The sequence below is a fragment of the Tursiops truncatus genome, chromosome 6 (assembly GCF_011762595.2).
Source record: "Tursiops truncatus isolate mTurTru1 chromosome 6, mTurTru1.mat.Y, whole genome shotgun sequence".
NCBI lineage: Eukaryota > Metazoa > Chordata > Mammalia > Artiodactyla > Delphinidae > Tursiops > Tursiops truncatus.
This window is the reverse complement of record NC_047039.1, coordinates 10,499,829-10,524,768: the sequence shown is the minus strand read 5'-3', so window position 1 is coordinate 10,524,768 and position 24,940 is coordinate 10,499,829. Positions and strand designations below refer to the sequence as shown.

Sequence of the window (24,940 nt, the reverse complement as noted above, 5' to 3'; positions counted from 1 at the left end):
TGAAAAAGTTCTTGAGGGGATGAAGAAGCTTGCCAGTTGGACAGAACAACTTGGTGTGGGAAGGGAATTACAACCAGAGGGGTCAGCATGTGTGGAGATGTAAGCCAATATGTATATGATGTAGCTGGTGAAGACTCAATATTTTAGAGTAACCAGGATGGGGGAGAAGGGACAGGAAGGCAGTTGGACTTTGTTCCATATGAAAAAAGAAACGTTGAAGATATTAAAGCAAAGAGATGATAGCATCATATTATTTTCTAGAGAATTTAACTGTAGGGCATCTTGGAGGAGAAAGGGCAGAAGAGAACAATGAGGTGGACGTTGCATTAGACCAGGTGATGATGAAGACCCGAAGGAAGGGAATGCAGGAGAATCTTTGTTGAATTCCAGCTGTGTGCTGGCCATTTTGCATTTAATTATCACAAAAACCTGAGGTCAGAGAGGTTAAGGAACTTGGCCAAGAATAGTCTTGGTAAGTTTATGGCATAGTTAATATTTAAACCCAGGCCCATGTGGCTCTAAAGGCCTGGGGTCATGAGGGATGGAGCAGGACTGAGAGGTGGCCATAGGATTCTGGATATCAAACTCTGATAGCCAGTTGGACACAGTGGACAAGGGAGACAGGAGGATAACAGTTGATATTAATGATGAAAATGGGGGAATTCCCTGGCGGTCCAGTGGTTAGGACTCCATATTTCCACTGCAGGGGGCACGGGTTCCATCCCTCATTGAGGAAGTAAGACCCCATGAGCTCTGCAGCACAGCCAAAAAAAAAAAAAAAATGATGAAAATGGTTACTAGGAAGAAAAACAATTGGCGAAGACAGAGAAAATGGTCATTTTGTTAATAGTCTCTATGACTTTGGTTTGGAAGGCTGGGTTTGTGCAATACCTAGGACAAGATGTCTAGTGGGCAGTTTGGCTTAAGAGCTCAGAAGAAAGGTCTAGGTTAAAAGTAGAGGGCTTCCCTGGTGGCGCAGTGGTTGAGAGTCCGCCTGCCGATGCAGGGGGCACACGTTCGTGCCCCGGTCCGGGAAGATCCCACATGCCGCGGAGCGGCTGGGCCCGTGAGCCATGGCCGCTGAGCCTGCGCGTCCGGAGCCTGTGCTCTGCAATGGGAGAGGCCACAACAGTGAGAGGCCTGCGTACCGCAAAAAAAAAAAAAAAAAAAAAAAAGTAGTGCCACTTTGGGGCTTCTTTGTCAAAAGCCAGAACAGATGAGAGGAGCATCCGTGAATATGTACCCAGATGTCAGCTAAAGTAGCATTCTCTTTTGAGATTTAAGTGTTGAAGTTAGCTTGTCCCCATCCCACATCCATTGGGGAGTTTGCCTGCTCCAAGATTTCTGTTAATTCCTGGGAGCTGATTTTATGGTTCCTTTGGCTTTTGCGTTTCTGCTTCCACTAAATTCTTCATGTCGCTTGTAACTCAATTCCCTTGTTCTTATTCCTTGGTTCCATGCTGACCCAGTTGTAGAACTCGGACCCGCCCCCGATCTTTTTTTCCTGGATTTCTCTCCAAATCACTCACCTAAGTCATTTGTGCATGTGTCAGATATTACTGAAGGCTTAGGGGGTTTTATGTCCTTAGCAACACAAACAATGTAAAGTCCAATAATAGATATTTCTATTTTAAACCTACTTTCATCTCTGCTGTCCCTGGAGCTCTCTCCCCAAGCTTTTACCTCCCACGTTGTTGTTTGAGCCCCATTTCTCCTTATCCCCCTCCCATTTCCTCTCCTTTTTGCTCTCTTTCAGTCCTCATCTCCTTGGTCTTTTTTTTTTTCTTTCTTTTTTTTAATGTAAAGCTCTGTTTAGCTCTCTCTTTTCTTCAGTTTTATTGTAAGTCTAGCTTTCTTCTTTCATACTTCAAGCATTGGGCTTCCCTGGTGGCGCAGTGGTTGAGAGTCCGCCTGCCGATGCAGGGGACATGGGTTCGTGCCCCGGTCTGGGAAGATCCCATATGCCACGGAGCGGCTGGGCCCGTGAGCCATGGCCGCTGAGCCTGCGCGTCTGGAGCCTGTTGCTCCGCAACGGGAGAGGCCACAACAGTGAGAGGCCCTCGTACCGCAAAACAAACAAACAAACAAAACTTCAGGCATTCATATCAAGGTAGTTTCCTCAATAAGGCATTTTCTATCCCTAAGAGGAGCTCTGACATCAGCTGCTAAAATAATAATTTTTCACCCCAATATTTATAGATAGGTTTAAAAGTGGGAAGACGGAATTTAAAAGAGATTATGTCTGTTGTTTCTGCTTTCTCTGTGAATATGAGACATGCTCATCTGTTGCGATGACGATGGGCTTGTGAAGATCTGACAGCCAGGGTGAGGGATTCTGTCAATAGAAATTTACCAGATTTCTAAAATATTATAAAATACCATATTTACATAGGATGATTCCTTTAACTAAGCCTACAGACTTGTAGAATTGATTCCCTTGCTAGAGATGGATTCTTCAGTTTACTGAGTACTTAGGTCAATATGAGAAAAGTAGAAAAAGCAACGGAGAGGGAAAAAGTCGATGTAAGCAAACTAAAGCCAGAGTAATGGAGATCACAAGACCTCACTAATCCTCTCTCCCAATGTAGGCATGAATACATGTTAAGCAGTTTTGGCACTGTGTTGGGGCTAGAGAGCTGTTCATCTTGTTGAAAAAGGATAAAGGAGTTGCATTAGTTATTTATTGTTCCATAACACATTACCTCACACTTTGTCATTTAAAACACAACTGTTTATTATATCTCAATGTCTGTAGGTCAGGAATTCAGCAGCAGCTTAGCTGGGCCGTTCTGGCTCAGGGTCTTCCATTAGGCTGCAGTCATCCAGAGGCTTGGCTGGAGCTGGGGTGCTCTGCTCCCAGTTTTACTCACCTGGCTTTGGGCAGGAAGCCTCAATTCCCTATCACAAGGACCTCTCTGTAGTGTTGCTCATGACATGGCAGCTGGCTTCTTCCAGAGTGAGGGATGGAAGAAAGAGACAAACCATGGTGAAAGCTGAAAAGCCTTGTATAACTTAATCTCAGGAGCGACACGTCATCACTTTTCCTGTGTTCTCTTGGTCACACACACCATCCCTGGTATAGAGTGGGAGGGGACCACAAGGGTGTGAATACCAGGGGCAGGGATCATTGGGGACGTTTTGGAGGTCTGCCAACACGGGAGTCTTTCCACAAACAGTTTTGTTTTTTTTTTTTTTGGTACAGGGGCCTCTCACTGTTGTGGCCTCTCCCGTTGTGGAGCACAGGCTCCGGACGCGCAGGCTCAGCGGCCATGGCTTACGGGCCCAGCTGCTCTGCGGCACATGGGATCTTCCCGGACCAGGGTATGAACCCGTGTCCCCTGCATCGGCAGGCGGACTCCCAACCACTGCGCCACCAGGGAAGCCCCCACAAACATTTTTTTTGAGTGTGTCTTTGTGGGCTTATACTTTAAAATGCCATGAAGGGGGATATTTAGACAGACTGGTAGTCAGTTGACTTTTGGATTTAACGGACTAGTAAAATAAAAAATAACTGATAGTGGTAGGGAGCAAAATAGGTATGTTTCAGTATTTCGTCATATAAGGAAGATAAAGAAAAAACTGCCATTTACCATTATCATCATTTCATAAAAACACATGTTAGCACAAGAAAAGGGAAAGGACATAATCTCAAAGGACAATCTTTTCAATTGAATAAATTTAGCTTTATTAAAAACTCACTAACTTGCCTTGGCTTTTCTCATTTAACTGTAGACTGATGAAAACTTCATTTGATCTTGCTCTAAAAACTGTCATTCAGGGGCTTCCCTGGTGGCGCAGTGGTTGAGAGTCCGCCTGCCGATGCAGGGGACGCGGGTTCGTGCCCCGGTCCGGGAAGATCCCACATGCCGCGGAGCGGCTGGGTCCGTGAGCCATGGCCGCTGAGCCTGCGCATCCGGAGCCTATGCTCCGCAACGAGAGAGGCCACAGCAGTGAGAGGCCCGCGTACCGCAAAACAAACAAACAAACAAACAAAAAATTGTCATTCAGGAACCACTGAGACAGACATGGAATGTCTTTAGAGATGACTATGAGAATCATGTAGAAACACATAATAGTCCATTCAAAGTAAGTGAAAAAGGGAGAAATGGAAATGGTTGATACATAAAGATAGCAATTTTACAAAATTGGGCTCATGAGCTGGAAGGAAGCCATAGAGTTGGCAAATATTTAATTTATCAGTTTTTGTGATTGTTTTGCTATTAATGTGCCTACTAACATTTACATGCTTATTGTTTAAGCTAATTAAATATGAAATATAAGGAAATATTGAGCATCATTGAAACAGTTAAATGTACATAAAAATAATACAAATGCATGTCGTATTTGAACTTTTAAAGGATTTTCATACTTAGCATTTTTCACATATGGTTAAAATGTTTTTGGATTATTTACATCAGCCATCCTTTTACTAAATAATCACCTCTTCACCTTACAGTTATGCTTTTCATCATAACCTACACAACGTAATGATGCGTGTCCCTTTGTAACAAGAGGGTGAAATAATCCGACATTAGAGTTATCCATTAGAGTTGAGCTTTGGGTTGTTTGTTTTGGACCACAGAATCGATGTATTTGTAGAAATGTGGTCACACTTTCATTTGGTTCCAGTTTTGACCTGTGGCATAGTCTTTGCAAGGCTTCTGAAGGCTTGGGTTGAGGAAGGGGTCAATGATTATTTTGTTCTGGGATCGACTGGGACCACTAGCAACATGCTCTCACTATTTAGGTTGAGAATTCATATTTAGGAATATTTGGGAAAATAGTATTTCTCTTTAATAAAATCTTGTTGCAAACCTTCATGAATTGGTTTAAAATCTCCACATTTTTCTTTTGAAAATCTGGTTGGCAGAAACTACTTAAAAAGAATACATAAACCCATATGTTATTAAAAAGTTATATATTTTAAAAGTTTTGAGCAAGATTACATTTGGGAATTGCTCTTTCAATTTTGATTTTCCAGGCAAATTGGTTAACTAAGATGTTAATTGACGTTCTTTAAGTACCTCTGAGACACTTGGCTAATTTTCAGTTGGAATGCCTTGTTTACAGGAAGCTTTTTTTTTTTTTTTTTGCAGTACGCAGGCCTCTCACTGCTGTGGCCTCTCCCGTTGCGGAGCACAGGCTCCGGACGCGCAGGCTCAGCGGCCATGGCTCACGGGCCCAGCCGCTCCGTGGCATGTGGGATCTTCCCGGACCGGGGCACGAACCCGTGTCCCCTCATTGGCAGGGGGACTCCCAACCACTGCGCCACCAGGGAAGCCCTACAGGAAGCGTTTTTAAGTGAAAGTAGTGAGCAGTTGATTTTTTAAATCTATGAGTAACTTTTGGTATTAGGACAATTTTGGAGTCGTGGGGCTACCTACAAATGTGACATTGGAACTCAGCCATCTAGTGCTTGGCCTGACTTGTCTTTTTTCTGGTTATAGCTCTCACTGCATTAAGGTCTTCAGCTAGTCATTCATGCCATGTTGTGGCATGTTGTACCTAACTGGGCACATTTTTACTACTCACTGGCGTAATTTAGGGCAAGTGTTAGGTGCCTGTATATTTGCCTTTGGGAACATTTGCATCACTATTTGGAACTTCCAGGAACAGGCTTAGGAAATTTTGATGGCATTTTGATATCTACTGATCGTCCAGTGTGACTGCCTCGGCAAAGCTGTGCTGACATGGTGAGCAGAGAATAAAAACACACAGGGGAGAAGGCTTTTGAGGGAAGAAGGGAACTTAGAGACAGATACATTATATTTGAGGGACAGTAACTTTTAGAATGTTAATTGGTCATTGTAGATTACACGTCTTGTGTAGACAACAGGTTTGCCTCAGGCTAAGCTTCCTGATGTGAAACTAGTACAAAACTTATTTTTCTTTTTTTTAAAAAATTTTTTTATTGGAGTACAGCTGGTTTACAATGTTGTGTTAGTTTCAGATGTACAGCAAAGTGAATCAGTTATACCTATACATATATCCACTCTTTTGTTAGATTCTTTTCCCATATAGGCCATTATAGAGTATTGACTAGAGTTACCTGTACTCTACAGTAGGTTCCTATTAGCAAAACTTATTTTTCACAGCCACGTGCAAGGTAGTGAGGAAACGAGTTAAATCCTCTTTTTGACGGTAATACATGCTTTGTTTTGGACCTCAGGTTAACTCAGTGTTCTTACTACAAATTACCGCAAACCACCCAAACTGTCCCACCTTTTGCCAGATGACAAAACAGCCTCTTTTTAACTTCAAAGCAAGGACTTTCAGACTGAGCCATTTAGCAGGCTAAAGAGTGCTATCCGTGGAGCCTCAGAAGATGACCTTTTGTCTTTTTTGGCATTGATGGACCAAAGAGAAGAGTAACCTTGGAACTCTAATCTAGAAATTGTCATGCATTGTTCTAAATATAAGCCACAAAATTGCTCAGTCATATATAGAAAGATCCTGAGTAGTGGTTGTCAGCACTTTCTTTTAAAATCAAAGCATTACGGAGAGAACAAGTTCTTATCTGACTTAAACTCACTGATAATTCCTGAATCATACCTTTTGAAGGTTGCTGGGGGTCACCAATGGCTTGGTTGTGATTGATCTAGAAGCTCTGCTGAGTGGACTGTGGGCCTGACCATTATCATGGAAAGTGACAACTGGCACCTCCCTCCCTGAGACTTGCAGTAACTTTTATCATCAATTTCTCCTTCCATAGCATGAAAACTCTCTTCTCCTGGGTATTAACATTTTGGGGAAAATAGGTAATCAGTGGGGACCTGCTAAGAGAGCGTTTTGCTGAAATTTTTTAAATAAACAATTTTTTAAATAAACAATTAAATAAACAGTCTTACTTAGTATAATTTGTCACATTATATGCATTTTATGTTTCTCTGGCATCTACAACTCAAACTGTAATTCCCTTGTGAAAGAAGTACTTACCAACTTCTTCGGACAGCCAGTTTTTAAATCTTTTTTTATCGTTTCTCCATTTAACAGAATCAGACGCCTTAGTTAAATCCATTAACGCAACATGCAATTCACGTTGCCATTTTCAGCATTTCCCTCGCACTGCAGTGTAGTCAAGTTGTTAAGATTTCAGGCTCCGGCATCAGACTACTTGGGTCCAAATCCTGGCACCATCACCTACCGGGTGTGTGATTTGCACAAGTTACTTGTCCTCTCTGGGCTTCCGTCTTCTCCTCCGAGAAATGGGAATCATCATGGTACTTACTGTGTAGGGTTGTCATAGGGACTAAATGAGGTAATACGTGCCACAAACAAACCTATTCACACTAATTTAAATAAGTAAGGTTTTCTTTTTTGTGCTAGTATGGTTACGTGAGCAATCTGATGGGTACCCAGTGGCAGGTGGGGCGCATGCGTACCAGAGCTGGAGAGTAGGCAGCCTCTGGGGCGTGTCCCTCCATCTCCCACAGGTTTGTTTGCTTCCTTCTGTGTATTGGCTCTCTTTTCTGCAGATCAACTTTCTTTGCTTATCACAGTGCATATGTCCAGAAATTCTTTGCCTCAAATCTGTGCAATTTCTTAGATGAAGCACTCTCTATCACCTGACTCAGCTTCAAAGTGTCCGGCTCCCAAGTGTCCAGGTGAGAGCAAGTCCAGTCAGCTGGGGCTGGAGGGGAGGAGGCCGTGCAGTAGGAGTGGCGGCTCTTTCCAAAGGCTGATGGGTTTAGGGTCTCTAAGAAGGTGGCGGACGGGGCCAGCAGTAATTGGCATCTCTAGGATAAACATAGCAACAGTGTTCAAGGGTGATTAAAGGCTCCTTGCCTTAACCATTAATTACTTAATTTTAAAAACTTTTTAAATTGAAGGATACCATACATATAGAAAAGGACACATATGAAAAGTGTACAGCCTGATGGATTGGGACAAACTGAACGCACCTGTGTAACTGCACCCAGCTCAAGAAACAGCAGGACCAGTGCCCACGCAGCCCCTTTTGTTCCCCTCTAGTAACTACTTCCTAAGAGTAGATTAGTTTTGCCTGTTTTCATATTTTCTATGAGTGGAATCATACCCTATATACTTTTTCATGTCTGTCTTTTTTTTGCTAAACATTGAGACATTCATCAACTTTGTTGTGTATATTTGCAAAGCATTCATTCTCATTGCTGTAAAGTATTCCACTGTGTGAATACACTATACTTTATCTAGTCTACCGCTGATGGACATTTGGGTAGTTTTTATTCTGTTTCTGTCTGTTTCTAGTGGTGCTGCCATGGACTGGTTTTGTTGAACATGTACGTGTTAGTACTGATTACTTTTACCACCAGAGGCTTATATACTGTGTGGTGAATTATATTCCATTACATATAATTGTATTGATGGTCTCTTAAGGGTGAATATTGTTATGATTTTATCTAGTGATTTCTTATTTTTTAAAAAAAATAATTAGTTTATTTTTGGCTGTGTTGGGTCTTTGTTGCTGTGCGCGAGCTTTCTCTAGTTGCGGCGAGCGGGGTCTAGTTTACTGTTCGTTGCAGGGCGTGGGCTTCTCGATGCGGTGGTTTCTCTTTGTTGTGGAGCATGGGCTCTAGGCATGCGGGCTTCAGTAGTTGTGGTACGCGGGCTCAGTAGTTGTGGCTTGTGGGCTCTAGAGTGCAGGCTCAGTAGTTGAGGTGCACAGGCTTAGTTGCTCCATGGCATGTGGGATCTTCACAGACCAGGGCTTGAACCCATGTCCCCTGCATTGGCAGGCGGATTCTTAACCACTGCACCACCAGGGAAGTCTGATTTCTTTTTATGTTGTGACTTTCATGGCATGAGGGCAGGGTCATGTTCTAGACATTTTGCATATATGAAGGAACCTTGCATATATTTTGGTAGGTGCTCAGCTACTTATTGATGGAATGAATGAATGAATGAATGAACGAATGAATGAATGGTGTATGCCTCCTTTTCTGGGAACAAGCCCTGTTTTTTTTTTTTTTTTTTGCGGTACGCGGGTCTCTCACTGCTGTGGCCTCTCCCGTTGCGGAGCACAGGCTCCGGACGTGCAGGCCCAGCGACCATGGCTCACGGGCCCAGCCACTCTGCGGCACGTGGGATCCTCCTGGACCAGGGCACGAACCCGTGTCCCCTGCATCGGCAGGCGGACTCTCAACCACTGTGCCACCAGGGAAGCCCAACAAGCCCTATTTATAGGAGAGGCTCCAACTGCTATATTTAGACAAGGTTCACCGGCTGCTCAACCAAGGCTGATGGATCGAGGGGTGGAAAAGGGACCCAAGCCAGGCCAGTCATATCTCTTTTCTGGGAATTTAAAATTTGGAACCAAAAATAAAGAGACTGGGCACTGCTGAGTCCCTATGACCATGCTTTAGAGAGAAGACCCATAGGCTCCTGCTATTAGAAGCCTACAATATGTTGTAAAAGGTCATAACATTGAGAGGTGTCATATCAGCGAAGATGAGCTTCATTGTATGTCCTGTTGTCTTGGCTTTCTTTCTTGAGGAGAGCCCCTGTGAATGTGATTGTATTTCCTGAGCCAGAACTTAAAATAGTAAGGCAACAGCCCAGGAGAGGACTTGAAGCCAGGAACTAGGTGTGAGACTGCAGAGGACAGATTGTAGAGATCCTGCACGTCAAGGCTTTAAGTCTTGAAAATTGATTTAACGTGCAGGTAAAGAGAGATGTCAAAGATGACACCAGGGGAATTCCCTGTTGGTCCAGTGGTAAGGAGTCGGTGTTTTCACTGCCGAGGGAACTAAGATCCTGCAAGCTGCATGGCGTAGCCAAAAAAAAAATGATGCCGGGTTTTGAGTTTCTATGTTAGGAAAGATAATGGTCACACTATTATAAATAAGGGCATTTGAGGAGAGCATAGGGGGAAGGGATAAAGATGAGTTCAGTGTGGGATACATTAAGCTTAAGGTCCTGGTAAGACAACCAGATTGTTCTGGTCAAGAATATTGACTTTGAAGTTGGGGAGACTTGGAGTTCCATCTGTACTTTGCACTTCACTCTGTGACCTTGGGCACCTTATTTATTTAGCCTCTTGACATGTCAGTTCCCTATCAGTAAGCTGATATCACCCTGCAAGGATTTAACTGAGACAATGCCAACGAAGGGTTTAGCTTAGGATTCATAAAATAGGTATTCATAGGATGATGATGGTGATGTCTCCAGTGCAGCTGGAAAATAGGGACTGGGGCGATGCAGTGAGGGATCTGCTTCGAGGTTTAGATGATACTAGGAAGAGAACGTGGAGAGGAAAAGAAAGTGGCCCACATCATAGCTAGAGAGATGAACTGTGGGAGAAGAGAGGCTCACAAGATCCAAAGGAGGCAGGTGCTCAGCAGCACCCAGGGCTCTAGGGATGTCAAGGTTTGACCAAATTTTGGTTGGGTATCCTTTTTCACCCTAAATCTTGAACTTTTGTTGGAATCAAATAAGTCGGCGTTAGGGGCAGCAATGTTAAGTCCCTCAGATGTAGAAGAAGACATTTAGGATGAGTCCGCCAGGAAGCAGCTTATCTGCAGGCCCTCTTTTGTCCGCGTGGAGATGAACCAGTGCTTGGTGATGAACCAGCCCTGGCTTCTGGGCTTCTGTTGCGTCTCCTCCCACACTGCCAGACTTCTGCCTGCTGCCACAGACCTCTGGAGGAGAGCCAAGAAGATGAAGTGTGAAGAAAAAAAAAAAAGAACAACTTTAGGCTATTTTTTTTTTTTTTTTTTTTTTGCGGTATGCGGGCCTCACTGTTGTGGCCTTTCCCATTGCGGAGCACAGGCTCCAGACGCGCAGGCTCAGTGGCCATGGCTCACGGGCCCAGCCGCTCCGCGGCACGTGGGATCTTCCCGGACCGGGGGACGGGGGCACAAACCTGTGTCCCCTGCATCGGCAGGCGGACTCTCAACCACTGCACCACCAGGGAAGCCCAGGCTATTCTTGATATTTGGGCAACAGAACAGTTTTCCCCATTTTCATTTCATTTCATTTCTTTTGATTTTTAAAGCATTTTGATTTTTGCTTCCCTGCCTCCAACTTTTCTCAACAAAATTGGTAAAAGTTAGAAAGGAATTTTTTTGTGTGTGATAAATTTATTTTATTTATTTTTGTCTGCGTTGGGTCTTCGTTGCTGCACGCGGGCTTTCTCTAGTTGTGAGCGGGGGCTGCTCTTCGTTGTGGTGTGCAGGCTTCTGCTGTGGAGCACAGGTTCTAGGTGCACAGGCTTCAGTAGTTGTGGCACATGGGCTCAGTAGTTGTGGCTCATGGGCTTTGGAGCGCAGGCTCAGTACTTGTGGCACACGGGCTTAGTTGCTCAGCAGCATGTGGGATCTTCCTGGACCAGGGCTCGAACCCGTGTCCCCTGCATTGGCAGGCAAATTCCTAACTACTGCACCAGCAGGGAAGCCCAGAAAGGGGTTGTTTTTGTACATATATGACAGTGGTTCGACTTTGAAGGTTTAAGTTTGTCCTTAGTAATAAAGGGAAAAGGAGAGGTAAGAGTGCGGTGAGAGGGAAGAGTAAGGAGATGTCAGGAAAGAGAGAAGAAAAGGGGGATCAGCAAAAGGAGGGGTGGATGGGTTTGGGGAGATGAAGAGTGTTCTCTGGAGAACAGGTTGCTAGGTTTTTAAAAGTTTTGTTTTGCAAATGGAAACCTTAGCCCAAACTGTCCCATGTCAGCCTCTGGGCTCCACCAGGAAAGGTGTGTGGATGAGACAGGGCAGCTGTGGAGGGGTCTCAGGGCGTGCAGTTTGTCTAACATACAGACCACCCAAGTACGGAGATCCCAGCTCGCCCCTGCCTTGCCTCCCCAGCTTCTTCGTGTCCTGGTGTGTGTCGGGTTCCCTGGTTGGAAAACCCTGGAGTAGAAGCCCCGCCCTTTGGAAATTAAAAGCATGTTTAAAAAAAGTTGAAGCAAATTTGATCTTACATCATATTGCATTTACGGATTTTAAATAATGGCTTAAACGCATTCCTGAGTGAACATTAATAATCAGGTGTGTCTTCCAGGATTGGTGGAGTTCCTCAACCCACTCCCATCATTTCAGTTAAACAAAAAGTTTTGTCCTGACTTTGCAAGTGTGGAAGTTGACAGCGACGCGTCTCTTAGGGCAGTAGGAATATGTGCGCTTTTCCGCTCACAGGGGTTGGCTCTTAAGTATTTCAAACTGCATCGCCTTTTCCTCCCAGTTTTGGTTGACCACGCCAACACGACTGGACTAAACCATTGTTTTTGCAAACCCCCGGGATTTTTTTTCCTAGGCATCACGCCGTCCGGCCTTTTCTTTGTTGTTAAATAATCAGAGTGTTTCACAACTCCAGACCATTGCCGGAGACCGGTAAGCTCACTGAGGAAGCCCTTTTCTGTGGGGATGGCTTTATTTTTAGACCTAAAGTTCACCGGGCCGCTCCAAGCGTCTGAGGTTCTGGAGTCAGAACGCGATCCAGAACCGGCGGGAGCATTCTCTTCGCAAGCCCCGGAGAGGTTTTTCGGAAAGAGTTAGGAGCATTGATAGGACGCGGGTCTGAGGGCCCAGAGGGGCGGGCACGGGCTTCCTCCACGCGGGCGTCTCCCACAATCCCCGGCGCGGCCGCTCGCGGTGCCCAAGGCCTTGGCGGCCCTTCGGGCGCGGTCGGCAAAGTTGCGGACGCCCCGCCCCGCCCCTTTGCCCCAGCCACGCCCCTTTGCCCCCGCCCACCGCCAACTCCCCGCCCCCCACGCGCCCCGCCCCCACCCCATCCCCCCAGCTCGCGAGCGCCCGGGTTCGGCCATTTCCGGCGCGGCGCACTTCGGCAAGTTCCGCCGGCGCTGGTCGGAAATGGCTGCCAGCCTGCAGGGGGAGCTGAGGATCCGGCGCGGCCTGGAAGGCGGGCTGCAGGCGGCGAGAGCGGCTGTTGGGAGCCCGAGTCTCGCGCAGGCGGCGGTGGCGGCTCGTCCCTGAACTGGAAGCCGGTAGGACTCCTGGCGGCGGCGGGAGCCCGGAGCAGCCCGGAAGGGGCTCGTGGTAGGGATCCCGGGACCGGCCGCGTCCGGGGCCGGCCGCTTTGGGGCCGCGGGAGCCGGCGAAAGGCTGCTGCCCGGTGCGGCGGGGGCGTGCAGCCTCGGAGTAGGCCTTCTCAGACGTCTCGGGAGAGGACTTCCAGAGCCTTAGCCACCAGCGAGGGGGGTGGGTAACGGGCCCCCTCGGGGGTTTGGGGGGGTCTAAACGCGACCACCCCACCCCCAGACGCCCCCTATAGTCCCAGTTACCTCGCACCCACCTCTACCCCTTTTTCTAAAGGCTCGGCCTCAGCTGTGCAGCCCTCTCCCCTCCTTTCCCCTCCTGTGTTTGTCCAGCTGTTTGTGCAGAGCATCTTCGGTCCACGAAGGGGCCTCCCGGACTGCCCCCCCTCCCCTTTTCTGCGTGCACACACTCCCAGTTCTGCTTTCTGCTGCATTCAGACACAGCCGCCAGCAGCTGCTCTTCCTCTGGCTCTTTTCACCAGGCTCACCTCCTTTTATGAGGAGCCCACAGTCAGAATAGCCACTTCCTGCCCAAGGGTCCAGGTGCTGCTGTTCTGTGCTTCTGGGGCCCAGGATCTGAAGCGGTGGGCCCAAAGCTGCTTGGGCAGGAGAGGGGCTGCGGAGTGCGCGTCTACACGACTGAAATCTTAGCCGAGTTATTCGGATTACCCGGCATGGTTCATTGCGAATCCGGAACCCTATGGAGACCGGGCAGGGCTGCCAGACTGCAGAGAGACTGTTTCTCTTCTCCACGTTGAGCCAGTGGTTCAGAACCTTTTTAACTTTTTGTGGCTCTCAAAAGATTTGAATTTGATGGATTCCTCCCTTCTCTTTTCAGAAATTCTAAGGGGCTTCATCAAGTCCTCTCGGTTCCACTCCTTTGGAGGAGGAGAGGCAGAGCACGTGTCGTTTTTTTCCCCATATGTGGTTTATCTAAGAGGTCTCTTTATATTTCTTCTCCTCGCTTTCTTTCTCCAATTTAGGTAGCTTCATTTTTGAAGGCTGGGCTCCCCATGTTTTCTTACGTTTTTAAAAAGATCTGTGCATTGTAGTCACGAAGACGGCCTTTACCCCCGTTTTGCTCAGCCAGTGTCTCGCACTCTGGTTCAGTTATTCTAACTGTACTGAGTGCCTGGGATCGTAACCTGGGTGGTCCTGATAGTCTTGAGTGGAGCTCAGCGTTCTCACCAACTTTTACCAGGGGGACTTTTAAATATTTCAGGGTGAAAGAAGACCCATGTTGTTAAACTCATACTTGGTGTGTTAAAAATGCCTTTTCCTGTGGGAATTTCCTGATCTTCTGCTTGTGAGGAGTCGTTAGTACTCATAAATATTGATATGAGGGAAACTGGCCTCAGTGCTTTCCGGAAGAGGATTCAAATCGTGTATCTTCAGAATACTTGAAACATGGTTTATTTAATTCTTGAAGAGATGGCCACTGCTCTCCGGGGGGCATACCTACTGGACAAACGATTGCCGAGCTTGCGTCTTCAGGTCCCCACGCCTCACTTTACTAAGGCGAAGAAAACCTGCTTAGCGTGTGTAGTTGGAATCTTTTTATGATTAGGCCTCAGAGTTTTAACCTGTGAATACAAAGAATTTAAGCAAACAGGTTTGAGAGAAATGAGTCAGGGGTAAAGTTAAGCCTGAGAAGTAGACTTCCAGGGGGTGAAGGGGGGAGATTCAAAGGATAGCTTGACACCATCAGAAGAATGTATGGGGATTAGATAAGGGCCTGCCCTTTCCCTCAGGGCTTTAGGCTAGCTGTTGATTGAAAACTCACTGAAGGGCGGTACAGGAGTGAGGCCTTGGCTGTGGTGGGCTGTGTGTGTGTGGGCGTCCCTAACTGAGCCAAGACTGGTAGATGGTCCGGTGGAGGAGGGTTGGAGATACTGCCTGAAGCAGGAGATTGAGGTATTAGGAGAAAAATGAAGATCCCTCCTGATCTGCTGTTGGTAGAGGCTTGAATGTCTTTGCATATAATTACTTCAGAGTGAGGCAAGGAATATGAACCTTTCATAAAGTCGTAAAACTGTGCACTAGTTTCTGCTGGATATTAAGTTTAGCTCGGGAAACTTCTGTTAACATATTTATCTTCATTTTGTTTTTTTCTCTTAATTGTCGGCAGCTGTTCCTTTTGAGAACTGGTAATGATAGGGTAACTAAGAGGAAAGAAAGGATTTTTCATCTATTTGTAGGTTCCTTGAAATAGTGGAGCTCAAGCAGACGGAGTTCGAGAACTCAAGAGAGATGGGGAGGCTCACCTCTAAGCATGATCTTTTCCTGCTTGAACCAGTTCCACACTCCTTGTACACCTGGAGTTTTTCAGATCTCTTTGGTGATATTACTAGGTGGAAAAGAAGCAGCATTAAAAATTTTATAATCTTGGGTATATAAGAGGAATATGAAGACCCCATTCAGTGACATATTTACCTCCTCTGCTCTTAGGTCATGATGTTTAGTGTAGGATTTTGCTTATGTGTACCAAAATGACCCATTAAAATCGCAGGGATGGAGCCATAGGGAAGATGAACTATGTCTCAGCATTCTGTGGTTTGTAACCTGGGAGTACTTTTATAGAAAAGTAGGCAAATTTTTTCTGTTAACAGCCAAATAATGAGTATTTTAGGCTTTGCAACTATTCAGCTCTGCTGCTGTAGACTGAAAACAACATATATTGATATATAGTACATATATACAGTATGTACATACAATAATACACACGTGCAATCCATAACTGAATGAGCAAGGCTGTGTTCTAATGTAACTATTTACAAAACAGGCAGCTGGCTGTAGTTTGCCAATGCCTGCCTTAAAGTATCGCGCCTTCACACACATGTTGCTACTTTTCTGTATTTCTCCGTTTGACTGTGCCCAATACCTTTTAGGCTGATCAGTGTTATTAATGATTAACCCCCTGGATGTTTGCTTTTTTGGCTGTTTATCTTATCCTCTTATATTGTCATCATTTTAACTGTCTCCTCCAACTTCCTTTTAAACCTTTTTTCAACAAACATTTGGTACTCTGAGGAATTTAAAAAAATGAATTAGATTTGGAATGTGCCCTTAGCCTGTATAGTAAGAGAGATAAGACATGCATAAATACATTATGATGGTAGGTTACAATAATGTCTTAAATTACTATAGTTCTTGGCGATCATATACTTTCATATATTTTTTTTCTCACATAGATTTTGATCTTTATAGTAACTCTGAGAGATAAGAGGCTAAATGTTACAGTATTCCTTTTTTTGAGGGGGAGGAAGGTAGGAAAGAAAACTGAGGCTTGGGAGGTTTAGTTATTTGACCAGATGTAGTAAGAGGCAGCATTCTTGAATTGGCTAATAACATTTACTGACCTGTCCCTCTTTGAATACAGTGATGTGAACCTTTCTGGGCAGCCCATTCTAATTTGCAGACTAGTTTTTAGGATGCTTTTCCTTATTGAGCTGCAGTTTGCCTTTCTGTGAGTGTCACCTTTTAGGGCTGTGTAGAACAAGTCTATTCCTTTTCCCTCTGACAGTTCTGCAGATGTTGGAAGACAGCCATCATGTTTCCCAAGACACGAGTTGCAGATTAGTGTGCATGGATCAAGTGAGGCCTGTGCACATACCATTTGGCCACCCAGCTTACACAAAGACTTACATTGGGAGCCAACTTTCAGAAATGCAGGGATTTCACATAAAAATCTATTTTCCTGGCTTTTCTTAAGAAAAAATTATAGGCATTGGTGCTGTAGAGCTCACATTTCTGATGGTAGTAATCTCCCTTAGATGCTAAATATGCTCTCCATTTTGCTAAGGTCTCTGCCGGCCGCCTTGGTTCATCTAGTTCACTCTCAGGGCCTCTGTGGTCATTGAGATTACCATCCTTTTCCTAGATCTTCTACTCCACAGGCTGTCGATCCCCATTTCCTTCAGCTGTTTCTTATTTGACAGTTTCAAATCCCCTCACCAATTTCTTAGTCCTCTGCCCTGCATTCACTTTGTTAATGTTCCTCTTAAAGTGTGGCGGTCAGCACAGTGTACAGTATTCAGTATACAGTGTCAGAGTGCAGAGTGGGGTAACTTTTACTCTTTTGTTTTTGACACTATATTTTGTTTAAAAAAAAAAACCAGGGGGGGCTTTCCTGGTGGCGCAGTGGTTGAGAGTCCGCCTGCCAATGCAGGGGACACGGGTTCGTGTCCTGGTCCGGGAGGATCCCGCATGCCGCCGAGCAGCTGGGCCCGTGAGCCATGGCCGCTGAGCCTGCGCGTCTGGAGCCTGTGCTCCGCAAGGGGAGAGGCCACAACAGTGAGAGGCCCGCATACCAAAAAACAAAACAAAACAAAACAAAAAAACAGGAAAAACAGGTGATAGTCATATATTCTTGATTCACTGAAATTATAGTCAACTAAAATCATAACTCTGTGTGTGTGTGTGTGTGTGTGTGTGTGTGTGTGTGTGTGTGCGCGCGCTCTGTTATTAAGCTAAATCATTTCCTTGTAGTTTTGGGATCTAAGTGCCTGAACTCTGCCTTTATCTTTTTTTTTTTTTTTTTTTTTTGCGGTACATGGGCCTCTCACCGTTGGGGCCTCTCCCGTTGCGGAGCACAGGCTCCGGATGCGCGGGCTTAGCGGCCATGGCTCACGGGCCCAGCCGCTCCACGGCATGTGGGATCTTCCCAGACTGGGGCACAAACCCGTGTCCCCTGCATCGGGGTACAGGACTCTCAACCACTGCGCCACCAGGGAAGCCCTGCCTTTATCTCTTTTAAATGTTATCTGCTTAGATATTACAGACTGATAAAATCTTTTTGTATCCTGGGTTTTTTCCAACCTTGACTTACTCTTCCCAGCCTGACTTCCTTTATTTCTGAAGTGGATCTGTAAAGTATAAAGGCATTGTGGCTTAAAATGGAGAAGATAGTTGGTGAAGACTCCAAATTATTATTATCGGATTCAGTGGAAAATTAAGGGGGGCCTTAAAAGAAAGCATTATGCTTGAAATTTTGGAGGTGAAACAAAAGGAGGTCTTGGGGATAGCCTTGAGTTTATTTGTTCGTAATATTTCCCTCCCCGCCACCAGTAAACAGTATGTATGTGCTTTTTGTGTGCAAGGCAGTTGTAAGTCAGCAGGGTCCTAGAATCTCAAAGGATCTTTGAGGTCATATAGTCTACCCCTTTAGTTTATGAGTTGAAAAAGGATAAGGAACATATGAGTCAAGAAAGACAGGAATTATGAAGTTAGGGGGCCTGATGAATCAGAAAGATGGTAGTAGTGGTAAAGGGATGACAGAATCGGAGTCTCAAGTTGAATTCACCCATGCAGGTTGAAGTTGGATGCCTGAGTCATAAAGCTGATTCACGTATTGCTTAGCAAACTTCTACTTGAGTTTTCTATCTCATTTAGGGAGACTAGAGTCTACACTAATGATATCAATTGTATACCTCCATAGCATAAGGTGAAAATCTTATTTTCTTGAGGCATGGAAACCCTTAGAGAAATTAGTTTATGCTCTAGGCACTTGCGCATCAAGTTGACTGTTCCAGAAGGATTCTTCAGCAAAATCTATCTGAAGATCTTATTTAAAAAAACCTGTTTTAAAAAAAACACAAAAAACCCTGTTTTTACACCTCCTCCTTCCATACAGTGGAATCTGTATTTTTCACATATTGTGAACATTTTCCCATTTGATTTAAAACGATTGAAAAGCTTATTGACAGATAACATATTAATGACAGAGTGATAATCATATTAATGACATGGATTTATCATACTTAATATTTAACCTTCCTCCTAATCTTGGACATTTAATTTATAATTTTTTTTGCTATTATAAAGAATGCTTGGTGATTACATTTTTATATCAATAATACAAATCTTTGTTCACATAGAATGCATTCCTAGAAAGTGAAATTGCTGAGTCGAAGATATGAATATTTTAAAGACTTGTTACAGATGGCAAGTTTACGTTCCTACGAATACAGCGTAAGAGTACCTGTCACTGTAGCTGCCAGCGGAGTACAGAGATGTACTGTACTTTATTATACTAAATGGTTTACTTTGTAATGTGGACATTCTTGATATTAAATCTTTTTTCTCATTCATGATTCTTTCTTAAGAATAATTTCTGGAAGTGGAATTGTAGGGTCAAAGTGAAGGCACCATTTCAGGGCTTTTATTGCTTAAGGCCAAATTGTGCTCCAGAAAGGAGTGTGGGTTCTCCTTCGCAGCACCAGAGTATGGGAATGTACCCTCGTCAGTACCAGATACTGTAATTTTACTATTCTTTGCTGGTTTATAGGTGGAAAATGTCACTGTGTCTTGTTTTAAATGTACACTTCTTTGATTGCTGGGATGATTAAACATTTAAAAATGTTTAGCATTTGGACACCTTTTTGTGTAGCTTCCTGCTTATTTCCTTTGACCACTATTGTATTGCTTTTACTTCTGTGAAAGTAATGCTGTGTTGTAAATGCTTCCACTAATCTTTTCACTGAATCTCAACTGAAAAAAAAAAATGTAGAAGCCTTTGATTCTTACATAGTCAGATTTGTTGAACTTTTATGGATTCCACTTTTGCTTAGATTCCTGTAAAAGTGGCTGTACTTATCTTGTGGTGAAATTACATTTATGTTTTCCTTTTGTTCTTTTTGTGGTTTCATTTATTATAATTACCTCTTGAATCCATCTGGGACTTATTTTGGGATTTGGTTTGTCATTCAGGAATTCAACTTTATTTTTTTCTAAAAAGCTGATTGTCACGTTATTTATGGAAAAATCTAATGTGGTGTACTTTGAAGTGACTGCAGCAAGATAATATTTTTCTTAATTATGAAAGCAATACATGCTTATTGTAAATAAAGCCAAAATGAGTCTTTTAAGTAAACAAATAGTAAACACGTGGGTAGCAGGGTGCAGGTCGGACACCTGGATTTGTATCTGGGCTCCTCACCTTCTTGCTATATGGCCTTAAGTAGGTTACCTAACCTTGGGATTCACACTTATTTTTCTGCAAAGTAGAAAAAACAAGCCTAACCCCAAGATGGTTGATATGAGGATGAAATGAGAAAGTATATGTAAAGTGTGTTATCTAGAGTGCATTGTAAATATATATATAGTTATAACAAGTGAAAGGTCTACCCCCACCTCTTCCAAAAGTCTACCCCCACCTCTTCCAAAAGTCTATGATGTAGTCTGTAGACTTCCTGCATGAATAAGGTATATTGCTCTTTGACTTCCTTAGTTGTCTATAATTACATTGATTCAGATGTCATCAATCTGAATGAGGATTGTCATCAGTTCTTTGTTAGACCAATACTTTTGAGTTTATTGAGTAGTGTGTTCTGCATTAAAATCACTTGGGAGCTTTGTCAAACTGCGGGAGCTTGGGCCCATGCTTGGGAATTCTGATTCAGTTAATGTTTGGTGGGCCTGGGTTTATCATGTGAAAACATTCCTAGCTGAGTTGTGCATCTGATTTGTAACCCTAGTTAAAAACTGACTTATGAGACAATGTGATTTTGATTGTGGGATGTTATCAAACTGGTGGGAAGGGAAACAGATACAGGAATTGGCATAATTTTCCAATTGAGGACTTATCCTGGGAGTTGAGACTTCTGGGTTCAGGTTTATTGCTGACTAAATGCAGCAATATTGTGACCTGGGTTAATCAAGAATGTTAGTTTGCTTGTTAATACCTATACACAGTTGAGCAGCGGAAGGAACGCTTATTACTTATTGGTGAGCTCCTTTTGTGTCTGCTAGGGGCATCTGTGGAACAATCTGTTCTTGAGACCAAACAATATTTTTTCCTTTTTTTCAAAGCCCTGTAATAAGGGTGGCTCAACTCTGTGGTTCTTTGTGATTGTATCATAATCTTGACTGGTAACTCAGTAAGTATGTCAATGCACAACCAGTTTTTCTCACCTGATTTTGGTTTTGAATTGCTGACAACTTTTTATTTCCTTTGTTTTACACCCAGGTTAAATTTATCCAGTAAATAAACTGTGGTGGTTGTATTGTGAAAAACACATGACCTCGCTCTCCTGCAACTTGTGAATTGCCTACATTCAGTTTTTACAAGTGACTTTTTAACAACAGTTAGCTTCCCTGGAAAGTGCCTTTTGTTATTTTGAACCATAAAAGAGAGAAGTCAGAGTCTTAATAGTAGTGCTAGTATTGGGAAATTTATTTTAGTTTGTTTAATTTGTTTAGCTTATTAACATCCTGATTTTTGAACTAGGTACTAGGTAACAGACTGTCATGCCTGTGCTTAGCAGGAAATCATGTTCTTTGGGGTTGTTATAGTATTTAAAAATCTCTGAAATATTGCTTTCAACAACCTTATTGAAATGGTTTTCTGTACAGAACTATCTTTATCTAGTTTGAAAGGCTTGTGGCAATGGCAGTAATAGCAGCAATGTACAAACGGTTCTGTAGAACCTGCTCCTGGGTTGTAATAGGATTCTACCTTCTTGATGGGCTCATGTAGTACTACCTGCACAGATGCACAGGTAGGTCATTCATTCTGAGTATATAGTTTTCTTGTTTTGTTTAGCAGATAAACAAATATGAATATAAGGTTGACTTTAGGTTTGGAATAGTATTACCATGTGTTTTAATTATAACTCATTATCTGTGGTTACAGTACAGCTGTAGTAATATGGATAATTTAAAATTAATTTATGCATGATGTGCCTATGCTCTGTGTTCCCTGAGTTAACATCACAGGCAGTTTATCATAATGGTTAAGACATAGAGAGTGTGGGCCTTAGAGTAACTGAGTTGAATCCAAGTTTTACTCAATATGGATGCCCCTGGGCAAGTTACCTAAGCTCTGTGCTTTGGTTTCCTCGTGTATAAATACAGTGGGAATACTAGTAAAACCTACTTCATAGGATTCTTGTGAAGATTAAGTGTGTGAAGGAATACAGTAGGTCTAACCTGGCACACAGTAAACATTCAATAGATGTTAGCTGTTACTATAGTTATTTAATATGTTAAAGTCAGTTGAAGGTTTCATTTGGGAACATCTGGAAGGTGTCTAGCTTCTCTGCTTCTTGCTCCATTCTCCCTTCATACGTTTCAGATGTAATGCGTAACAGCAGCCCAAGTGGAACCAGCTATTTATTCCCTTCTTTCCTCCCTTCTGTTTTCTTTCTCTCTTCCATTGAGTGTTTTACTTTAGTTCAGTTTATTTATTTATTTTTTAATGAGGAAGATTATACAACTTTGTTGAAAGGCATTAAAGAAGACCTAAATAAACAGTGATATGCCAAATCCACGATAGGAAGTTTCAATATCAGAGTGTTTTAGTTTTACAAGAAGAAAAGTCGAGTCAGTAGGATGGTTATTATATCAACAGACTCTTGAAAGCAAGGTCCTCATTGCTGGTAATGTTCCCACGGATGACGGAAGAGTTCGCTGTGGAGATAAGGAATGTTAGCAGAGAAGGCGTTCAAAGAGGAGGCGATGGTAGAGATGGTAGAGGGCACGGGTGTGTTGAGGCGTAGGAGGGAGGAGATGAAGGGGCAAGACAAGCATATGCAGAACTCCGAATGAGAACTCTTAAGCCCCAGATGACTTCTCAGCTTATCTTCTGGATTTTTGACTTGAATTACTTACCATTTCAGCTTTCCAGGAACATAGCTGGTTTCAAGCCCTCAAGTGAGTGGCTAACATATGAAGAATTCTACTTTCCATTTATCAGCAAGAAAATTTTGATTAGGGAAAGAGTAAAAAGTAGGGCATCAGCCGTGATTTGAATGATAAATCTCTGTGCACAAGTATTTTGAATTTTTTTTCCCTCTTTGTTGGGAGAAGACACTTAACTAACATAACCTCCTTATACTCAGAGGAGGTGTACCCTTGCTGCCATTGGAACATTGAGGTGTAGATGTCTGTGTTGCTGACCATTGGAAAAGAGATATCAGAAGGGAGATCAAGGTTAGAGAGGTAAATTTGAGAATCATCCAATCAGGGGGTGCTAATTGAAGGTATTGGCAAGCTCCAGTAAATGAAGATAAAGAGAGAAGAGGACAAGGGACAAACCCCTGAGGAATGTATTTAAGGAGTGGCAAAAGGAACCAGAGAATGAGCTGTTGCGGTGGAGAACCAGGAGAACGGATGAGTAAATTATATAAAATACAAACTAACTTAATATGAGACATTGGGGCAGGGATGAGGATGACAGAACTATTTGATAGAAATAAAGGTATGAATAAATGGAGAGAATGAATGTTCATGCTTCTGGATAAGATTAACTATATAAAATAACACTTCCCTACTTAAGTGCAATATAATTTAATTCTTTTTATATATTACTGAATTCTGTTCACTAATATTTGTTCAGTGTTTTTTGTCTATATTCACGAGAGAGATTTATCTGTAGTTTTCGTTTTTGGTGCTCTCTTTGGTTTGGGTATCAGGGTTGGTAAAAGGACCGGGAATCTCCCCCCTGCCCCCACTGGAAGAGACCATGTAGAATAGGTATTTATACTTTAAACATGTAGTAGAATTCTCCAGTGAAAGCCTTTGGGGCTGGACATTTCTTTTTGGGGAGTTTTAAAATTACAAAGTCGATTTATTTAATAGTTATAGGACCAATTATCTATTTCCTGTTGGGTGAGTTGTGGTGTTTGTGTTTTTTGAGGCATTGGTTCATTTCATCTGAGTTGTCCAATTTATGTGTGTTAAGTTGTTTATACTTCCTTTGTTATCTGTTTGATGCCTGCAGGAACTGTAGTGATATCCCCTCTTTCATTCCCCATGTTGGTAATTTGTATCTCTTTGTCAGTCTTGAGCAGGTTTGTCAAAATTATTGACAAACCTCTTGGTTTTACTGATTTTTCTCTTTTGTTTTTATGTTTTTTATTTCATTGATTTCTGCTCTTTATTCTTTCTTTCCTTCTGCTTACTTTGGGTTTGTTCTTTTTCTAGGTTCTTGACGTAGGAGCTTAGGTTATTGATTTGAGATGTTCCCTCTTTTCTAATGTAAGCATTTCATGCGTAAATGTTCCTCTCAGCACAGCTTTAGCTGTGTCCCATAGATTTTTTAAAATTTAATCTATCGTATTTTATTTAATCCTCACAATAACCCTGGAGGTAAGTAGGGATTTTTCAATATCACTTTAAGGAGGAAATTGTGTAACATTCTTAAATTCTCAAAGTTGAGTCCTGAGCTAGAGAGTCTAATTGCAAGTCCAGATGGCCTTCTAGCCTCCTCCTAGCTGTGAAATTCTCTCTCTTTATTTTTCAGTGTTTCATTTTCCTTGAACCAAGACTATATAGGCTCTAAATCTCAAACTTGATTGAAAATGAAAATGTAAACTAAGACTTTCATCTAGTATTGTTATTTATTGAGCAGTGACCTGGAACCCAGAACTATGTGATATTTTGCAGAGGGATTTCAGAAGAGGTCAAAAAAATAGTTTCATTCTACAAAGAGTTTTTAAGTCCAGCTGGAGAGAAACAAATTGCTTAAATGAAACTAATGAACAGTTGATCAAATTCTGAATCCTCTAATACTGAATACAGTGGGAATTTAGAGAGTTCAGAAATGAAGTGTAGTTAGAGAAAACTATATGGAAGAGGTGGGACTCTAAAATGGCCCCAGAGAATAAGTGGGTTAGGTGGAAAAGAGGAAGAATGCTGTTCCAAGTGTCCAGTGAGTCTGTTGGGCAAGTGAGATGGAGAAGGTTGGAGAAAGAGCACAACTTGAGCCAGCTCGTTCTTTGTGTAGGGTTGAGCTTGAAAGATTCACTGGACGTACGTGGAATAGTTGAAGTAGGGCATGTAGGTAGAGCCATCCTTGATTATAGAGGATCGTGGAAGTTTAGCAGAAGAGTGATTATGGGCAGCAGACTAATGTAAAAAAAAAAAAAACAAAGATAAAACATTTAGAGATAGAAAAATTGGCAAAACACATGAAGTGATAGTGCATGAAAAGAGAAGTACAGATACTCAATGAGCAAAAATTGTTCGACCTCC

The 24,940-nt window shown here is 43.1% G+C and overlaps 1 protein-coding gene across 10 annotated transcripts in view; it reads left to right on the top strand.

Annotated features, from left to right (window-relative positions):
- EXTL3 (exostosin like glycosyltransferase 3) overlaps positions 1-24,940 on the top strand; it is a 123,371-nt gene that overhangs the window by 46,773 nt on the left and 51,658 nt on the right. For 2 of the 10 annotated variants that reach the window (XM_033857596.2, XM_073805783.1), the window contains exon 1: positions 12,353-12,916. The exons of 2 other annotated variants lie outside the window; for them this stretch is intronic. The gene's annotated coding sequence lies outside the window, so the exon portion shown is untranslated. 6 more of the 10 variants (XR_012332371.1, XR_012332365.1, XR_012332366.1 and 3 more) reach the window with 6 other exon arrangements.